The sequence below is a fragment of the Coenobita brevimanus genome, chromosome 68 (genome assembly GCF_032717465.1).
Source record: "Coenobita brevimanus isolate Jiangsu-jjx chromosome 68, ASM3271746v2, whole genome shotgun sequence".
Lineage (NCBI taxonomy): Eukaryota > Metazoa > Arthropoda > Malacostraca > Decapoda > Coenobitidae > Coenobita > Coenobita brevimanus.
The window spans coordinates 35,119,918-35,127,956 of record NC_137021.1 but is presented as its reverse complement, the minus strand read 5'-3'; the positions used below and the strand labels follow the sequence as shown (position 1 = coordinate 35,127,956).

The following is an 8,039-nucleotide window of genomic DNA, read 5'->3' as shown; positions in this document are numbered from 1 at the left end:
GAGGAGAAAGTCTGTGCGAAGAGATCTGCTTTATCAGTAGAAGAAACAGCTACAGAACCATCAGAGTAGAAAAGAGGAGGGAAGGATGATGAGGTAAATATGCTAGAAAGATTTTTGGCAAGGTGCCAGAAGGAGCGGGAAGAATTCGAGTTGGAGAGTTGAGAGCATTTAGTATGGATGAAATTATTTTTAGTAGAGCGAAGAACAGATTTAGCACGATTCCGGGCAGAAACGTAAAGATGATGTGATTCAGGGGTGGGTTGGCTCCGGTACCTTTTATAGGCCCTCTCCTTGTTGCGGACAGCATTAGAACAAGCGTGATTAAACCAAGGCTTTCTTGCGTTAGTCAAAGGATATGAGAAAGGAATGTATGCTTCCATGCCTGAGAGAATAACCTCCGTAATGCGCAAGGCACACTCAGATGGCTCCCGGCCATGGAAGCAATAATCATTCCAGGGAAAATCAAAGAAGTACTGCCTGAGGGCCTCCCAGTCCGCGGCTCCAAAATGCCACAGATGACGTTTCCCTGGAGGGTCCATAGGCTGTACCGGAGCGATAGGACAGGTTAAGGTAATAAGGTTGTGATCGGAGGAGCCCAACGGAGAGAAAAGATTAACAGAGTAAGCAGAAAGATTAGTTGTGAGGAAGAGGTCAAGTATGTTGGAGCTCTCTCCAAGGCGGTCAGGGATATAGGTAGGGTGCTGTACAAGCTGCTCTAGGTCATTAAGGATAGAAAAGATATAGGCTTGTTCACCAGGTGGATCCGTGAAAGGAGAGGAGAACCAAAGGTGGTGGTGAACATTGAAATCTCCTAGAATGGAGATTTCAGAGAAAGGAGAAATGGATAGAATGTGTTCCATTGTAGAAGTAAGACAGTCGAAGAATTTATGATAGTCAGTAGAATTAGGGGATATGTAAACAGCACAGATATATTTAGTCAGAGAATGACAGGAAAGCCAAAGCCAGAGTGTAGAGAATTCAGAAGAATCGAGTTCAGGAACACGAGAGCAAGATAAGTCGTTGCGCATATATACACAACAGCCACCTTTTGCTTTGAAATGAGTATAGAGAAAGTAGGAGGATACAGAAAAGGGTTTGCTGTCAGTTGCCTCAGACAGCTGAGTCTCCGTTAGAAAAAGAAGGTGAGGTTTAGAGGAGGAGAGGTGTTGCTCAACAGAGCGAAAGTTAGAGGAAAGGCTGCGAATGTTGCAGAAATGAAGAAGAAGAGAGTCAGACAGTGGTTCCAGGCACCTCGAGTCATCACCGGGAGAGGGGCGGATGGTGGGGGCATTTATGGTCCCCCCCCTGGGGACTCCGAGGCTTGGTGAAGAGACGCCATTTTATTCAGTTTTGAATAGGAAGTGTAGTGTGTACTGTGCATGCAGTTTGGTGTAGATAGTTAGAGAAATTTGTACTGGAGAGAATGCTGGCCTACTCTCTGTGTAACTGAGACACTGAAAAAGTTCAGCAAAGGGGGATGGTCAGGAACTAGTCCCGAGGGCTGATGAAACGGGAGCTCCAGCACTCCCTGTCATCAGCTTTCCATCCACCTTGGGAGTACTGCCCTGCTCGACTGGTGCTACAGTGAGTCACCTTCCTTGGTCTCCTTCTCTTGTTGTACACGCGCCTTCGTCACTGTGAAGAGATACTAGGGCATCATCAAGTTCAATCCCAGTTGAAGTGCTTTAAGTACTGGTGGTGATGAGACAAAGAATACTTTGTTTCTTCCTGCCCTACAAAGGACAACTAAACTCTCCAATCAATTTGAGGGTTGCCATGGGAAAAGTGAATTACACATAGTACCAGGATAGTTTATGACAACACCTTCATCCCATCCCTGCTGTTGCTGTTGCTGCAGCTACAGCAGTGGTAGAATGGATGAATGGAAGGATGAACGAAGGATGGACGTAGAACTCTCGAAATGAGAGAGTTCTTCGGACTCTCTTCTGTCCTTTTTGCTCTGGAAATTTTGCAGCAATGATGGCAGTAGGTGCATGAAAGAAAAAAAAAAAATGGGGGTAAAGGTGTGGGGTTAATATCACTGGCTACCCCAGTTACCTCCTTCTCTCGTGCTCCATCCATACTACCGGCCACCAAACATAGATACTAGTTTCTGTGGTACGAAATACTGGGTCTGTTGGTCATGGTGGATAGGAAAGTGCCAGAGTGCAATAACCAGGAATGTGTGCTATGTGAGCGCTTGACGAGCAAGTAAGCGCCATGTTATCACAGTTTCCCTTTGATACAAATTTATAGGCGGAATCTCCGATATTTAGTTGCTATAGAGCTGATGCCATAAAATACAGTGTTACGACGGAAAATCCTTTTCATTTGATTTCGTAATTTAGGCTTTCACCGATTAAAGCCTAACACCCCCTTGGAAAACTCGAGATTCCAAGGGCTTGCTACACCTTTATGGGTGAATTTTTAGTTGATAAAATTTACTGAATGACTGTATCACATGCAGAAGGAGTTTCAACCCTAAATCACGTAGGAGTAAAGTTATTAACTTCTGCTTAGTGTGACGGTCGGGTAGGGCCTGGTCGGGTCCAATCGTTCGTTTCCAAACACAACTGAAAGTAAAAATCGCTCGCTATTTCTCTCGCTCGTTCGTAATATTCCACCTTTAGTGGTTAGTTCGTACCTGGGCGCCTTCTTCTCTCCCTCTCCCAGTCCCGAGAAGATAGAGTTAGCATGCAGAGGACTGGTTATAAAGCTGCAAAGAGGCCTCACCTACCCATTCAGCACCCATCCACCCCAACCCAGGAGTTGTAATGGTTATGGTAGTGGTGGTGATGGTTTCTTGTATTGCCTTGTGTGTTCATATAACAGTAATACTAATAACTCTTCTGCTAAGGTCAGCCGTAAACATCAACTTCCTCTTGAAACACAAGAATTGTGCAACATGGACGTGGTAAGTCCTAGATCGCTTCCTCTCCCTAAATATGACACAACTCTTAAAGGGGGATCACTTGGCTCACGGGTCAATGAAGACCGCACAGCTAACCGCAAGTAGGTATAAGAAACGCATTTTCAGACACATCAATAAGTTGAGCACACATTGTGGTGGCTTACCCCGTAGAGTAGCCACCACTCGTGGATGAGGGTCAAGATCAACAGTTTTCCTCGGAACCCGAGGTAGCGCCTAATACAAACAACCGAAAACATTCGTTTTGCGACACTAGTCGAGAATTCTTGAACCATCGCAAGACGACCTCCTTCAAAAGTATGTGCCAGGAATGTCTTCATTAATCAAGAACTCGTCCCAGGTGATGCTGTAAGTCAGGGAATCATTTAATACGCAAGGTGGTAACTATGTAGCTAACCCATACAATTCCCAACGTCGAGAGTTCGTGTCCAGCAGCGGTGGTGACCACATCTCCTCAGCCATGCCTTCTCCTGCTACCTCGGCCTACGACCCGTTGAGGGGGGGCCACTACAGGCATTGAGGAGTCACCATGAGCGCCCACCATCACAGGAGTCGTGAAATGGTACAGCGTGAAGGCGAAATACGGATTCATCAGGCGTCAGGACACTGGCACTGATGTTTTTGTACATCGTTTGGGGATCGCTGGTCCCACTTCACGGCGTCTCCAGCACTTGTTACGCGAGGGCGAGACAGTGGAGTTCCACATTCACCAGACACCGAAGGATCCCGAGGCTAGAGACGTCACTGGACCGGGAGGTGCAGCTGTGCAAGGCTCTGCTTATGCACGGCGGCGCCCCACGGCCCAAGGGCGCCGGCCTGTGAATCCTCGATGTCCTGGTGATGTGGACACTACTGTCACCATGTGCATCGCGGCAGCTAAGGCTTTCTGTGGTGATGACAAGGCGGCGATGCTCGTTCTTCTTCCTCAGATTGTCGAGAAGAACGGGCTGCCACGCCGTGTCATCCCACAGAGCTTCGCTCGTGATACACAGGCAGCCCCTCGTCAGGAGCGTCGTGCCCCTCAGTTGCAGCCTCCCTAACCCAGCAGAACACGCGGAAAAGGCTGCAAATCGACGCTCCACTAAACAGGACGACTACCACCACCACCGCCAGCTCTCCACAGCCCATGGACACCGACAAAACTCACCCTGACTCCAACCTGCACAACACACTGCCAGCTACCGAGGACACCGCCTCTCCAGTCCCGCCCATCTTTCAGGACGTGGAAGACAACCCTCCAACTCTTTCACCATCTACTGACGGTGTGTCACTGGCCGACTCATGCTCTCTGGAGGTGTCCCCTTCCCCTTCTCCCACCCCACAATCACCGAGGAGAAACAAGGGGAAGACTTCTACAAATCCGCCTGCCACCGAACACCGTGCCTCGACTCGTGACGCCTGTGAACCTTCGCCCAGGAGCCCTTCTCCTACCATCGACGATCGCCCGACTCTCGACTTCGACCCCGACGAGTTCGTCAGAAACTTTAAGCAACAGCTTTCCCAGTCCAACTTCATCTCCTTGCTCTCCAGCCGCATCACCTTTAATTCTTAAATTCCTACCGCATAGCAACTGCTACCCCTTCATCATCTGCTTCTCACTGGCGGGCCTCACACCATAGGCCCACTCCCACACTGTTTTATGCATGTGGGAAAATCTAACAAACAAACAAAATTCCCAACCTGTGAACAAATGGGTATGGCAGAGGGTTACAGTTACTGCCCCTTCCCATAAAACAACTAACCAAAAGACAAACGGCCACCCCATATGGGAATATGGCGTCTGGCTGTAGATAGATAGTCTCTACATAGAAAGAATAAGAAAGATGACGTGGTAAAGAATGAGGTGAATAGTTAATGATAGGAGCATGTGTTGAAGGAGACAAATTTGCGGTGGAATTATAAGTTCTTGATCTGTATTATTCTATATTTATCACATTTAATATGGCTACGTCTGTATTTTATTCTTGCTGTCAATAGAAGATTTTATTCAAGTTTGAGCAGCACCTTCAATAACAGAATTCAGTCCTGTTTAGAATAATATCGATATAAATAAAAAAGATATCTGTCTTGCCACAGTGCCACGAAAAGTGATGTGGCAAGGAATGGGCAGGATGTGTTAATGGTGGGTGCGGGTTTGAAGTGGGCAGGATAATGGTGCAGGCACTGTAGTCATAGCTTAACTTTTATAATATGATGATATCATCTATCATTTTTCTTCATACACATGGACGATTTTATTTAGCTGAAGAAGGATCTGGAGGAACTGTAGCTGTGACGGGATTCATGAAGGGAATATTTAACCCTCTATATCGATATGTATGTCCTAAAGAGCAACACCAGGACGGATGACGTGGTAAAGAATGGATGGGGGTCAATGACAGTGGAATCATCAGTATCAGCGTGAAGGGGGTGGGGAGTAAACTCCATGTGGCGCATAGCTTCACTCTCATTCTGACTTCACCTATGAGAGGTCCCTTCGTACGGCCCTCCAGGCAATGACTCTTCCCCTTCCAAGAGTCTCTCAACATGAATGATCAATCTGCTCCAGCCATGACTTCCATGGCCTTCTGCTTGGTCTCTTCCACCTTGCGTTGGGTTAACGCTCTCAGAGGTCCCCCTGTGGGCAGAATTAACCTCAGGAAAACAGGCCACGCGTCCATATAACTGGAGATGGCGTTGCTGTATTATGAGGGTAATAGGCCTCGACTCAGTCTCACAGTGTTGTCGCTTGTTACGTACATGGTCATACCAGCTATAGCCCATGATCCTGCAAAGTCATTTAGTACCGAAGGAGTTAAACTGCTGCTTCAAGTCACTATTAAGTGTCCATATCTCACAGCCATACTGAAAGGCAGGAAGCACCAGTGCCTTGAAGATGTGAATTTTCGTCCTTCTACACAACTGACGGCAATGCCAAATACCCGAGTAGAGTGAATTATTAATCCAATAAACCAGACAGATGCAACGTGAAATCTCACCGTCTGACCAACCACGAATATTACCTCACTACCAAGATAAAAGAATATTTCCCAGGCTTCCACATCCTCATCACATGCTTGGATAGACAACTGCCTCATCCAACAAGCCACCAAATGTCTGGACTTTGGTCTTGGCCCATGAAGCCTTTAATTCCAACGGCCTCTGCATTCTCGTGAAATTTCTCGAGAACACACAATAGTTTCTCCAGCGAGTCTGCTGGGAAGAGTGCATCATCAGCAAAGTTAAGGTCAGTAGCCCTGAAATTTCAGCACTGCTCAACCCTCCAACGTTTTAGAACATACTTGGGGTTTCATTCTCTCTGAATTTACCTTGGAAAATTCATATTAACTCTCTTGTAACATCTGTTTCTAAGATATTATGTGTGATAAGCCGACTCTGTGCCCTCTTTACCACAGCACAGTTGTTGAATTTATGATTTTTTTTTTTTTTGGCCCCTGTGTAGGGTACAACTTTTATGTGTTGGGAGGCTCCCCACATACAGCTCTTCTCAGCAAGGTGGAGTTAAAGGCTTTTCGTCTCATTAACTCTCCTCCTCATACCGGCCCCCATTCAACCTCAGTCTTCTCATCGCACTGTTGCATCTTTATCTCTTTTCTATCGCCACTTCAATGGTCACTGTTTCTCTTAACTGTCTGCTTCCATCCCTCCACCACTATGGCGGGCACGCAGCACCTGTCTAGCAACAAACTCTCCTTTTCTATTTATCTCTCAAATGCAAGGGTTAACCGTTACTCCCAGACCTTCGTGTACGCAATTGGTTAGCTCTAGAACTGTCTTCCTCTGTCTGTATTTCCTGCTACCTATGGCCTCCAGTTTCTCAAACGCAATGTGCTCAGGTATCTCGAAATGAATGAATCTTGATTTTGGCTCCCTGTTATCTCTCTCTCTCTCTCTCTCTCTCTCTCTCTCTTAGAGGGAAGAGTTTTGCGGATTTTAACTTTTGGTTCCTTCCTCCTTGCGTAAAAAAGAAAAGTGAAGGTTTTATCTTAATTAAGAACAAAAATCCTGATCACAAAACTCATCTATGGCTTACTGCTAAATCAGTCTCCTCTCTCTCTCTCTCTCTCTCTCTCTCTCTCTCTCTCTCTCTCTCTCTCTCTCTCTCAGTGTAAAAAGTAAGGAAATCATCACTTTAACATTCTCCCAGACTACACACGGAACCCTCGATTTACAAATTTAGTTCATTGATTCAGATCTGTCTGAAAAGAGCTCGTCCACACGTATACTTGATCATGTGTTGACAACACAGCTGGCAACATGTTTGGATACATGTATGTAGCAGTATTTGGACAGATTTATGAGGGGAGGCGGTGGCTGAATCGGTAGAGAGGCGGCTCGTAGTCTTAATGGACCCAGGTTCGAATCCCGCCTGGGGCAGGGAACAAATGAAGGATTTGAATTTCATAAAAGCAGACTTTACTGATCTACCAGAAGACCCGTCGACATGTCAAATTACCCCTGCTAATACCAATACACCAGTCCTGTATGAAACAGCCCTAGCATGTATTCTATTTGGACGATGGGTGTTAGCGCCGAAATTGTGACATGTGGAGACGTAGGAGGATTATTGGGCCTTGGGATAGGCAACTGCCTCCGAAAAATAAGTCCTGAAGCCCCTGCCCAGAGTCGGAAACATTAAAAAAAAATGTTACAGTGCAGCTTCAAACCTGCTGGCAGCAGAGGTGATGGGATAAGTGTGTTCATACGAGGCAGCTGAGACTTTATTATGGTGTTGCCAACATGATCTGGACGCTGCTGCTCCCAGCATGTTTGCATCTTGTTTCACTGTGTTGTTTACGTGTTGCCAGCACTTGTTCCAGCACAAGCGTGGACGCGCCCAGACACGAACAGGCCAAGATAAAGCGACGCATCCCACATATCTCGTGCTGAACCCAGGAATCGAACCCGGGACCTCCCAGATGAGCGCCAAATATGCTTTACGGCGCGTCCACACGTGTGCTGGAACAAATGCTGGCAACATGTAAACGACACATTGCGAACAAGCTACAAACATGCTCGGAACAGCAGCTTCCATCATGATTAAGTTTCAGCTGCCCCTTATAGACTAATCGCATCACTTCTGCGCCATTAAGTTCGAGGCTGCACTGAA

General features: G+C 46.7%; 1 pseudogene; it reads left to right on the top strand.

Moving 5' to 3' along the window:
* The first annotated feature begins 2,952 nt into the window (after nt 1–2,952).
* On the top strand, nt 2,953–3,110 carry LOC145405922 (5.8S ribosomal RNA; annotated as a pseudogene).
* Nucleotides 3,111–8,039: the final 4,929 nt, after the last annotated feature.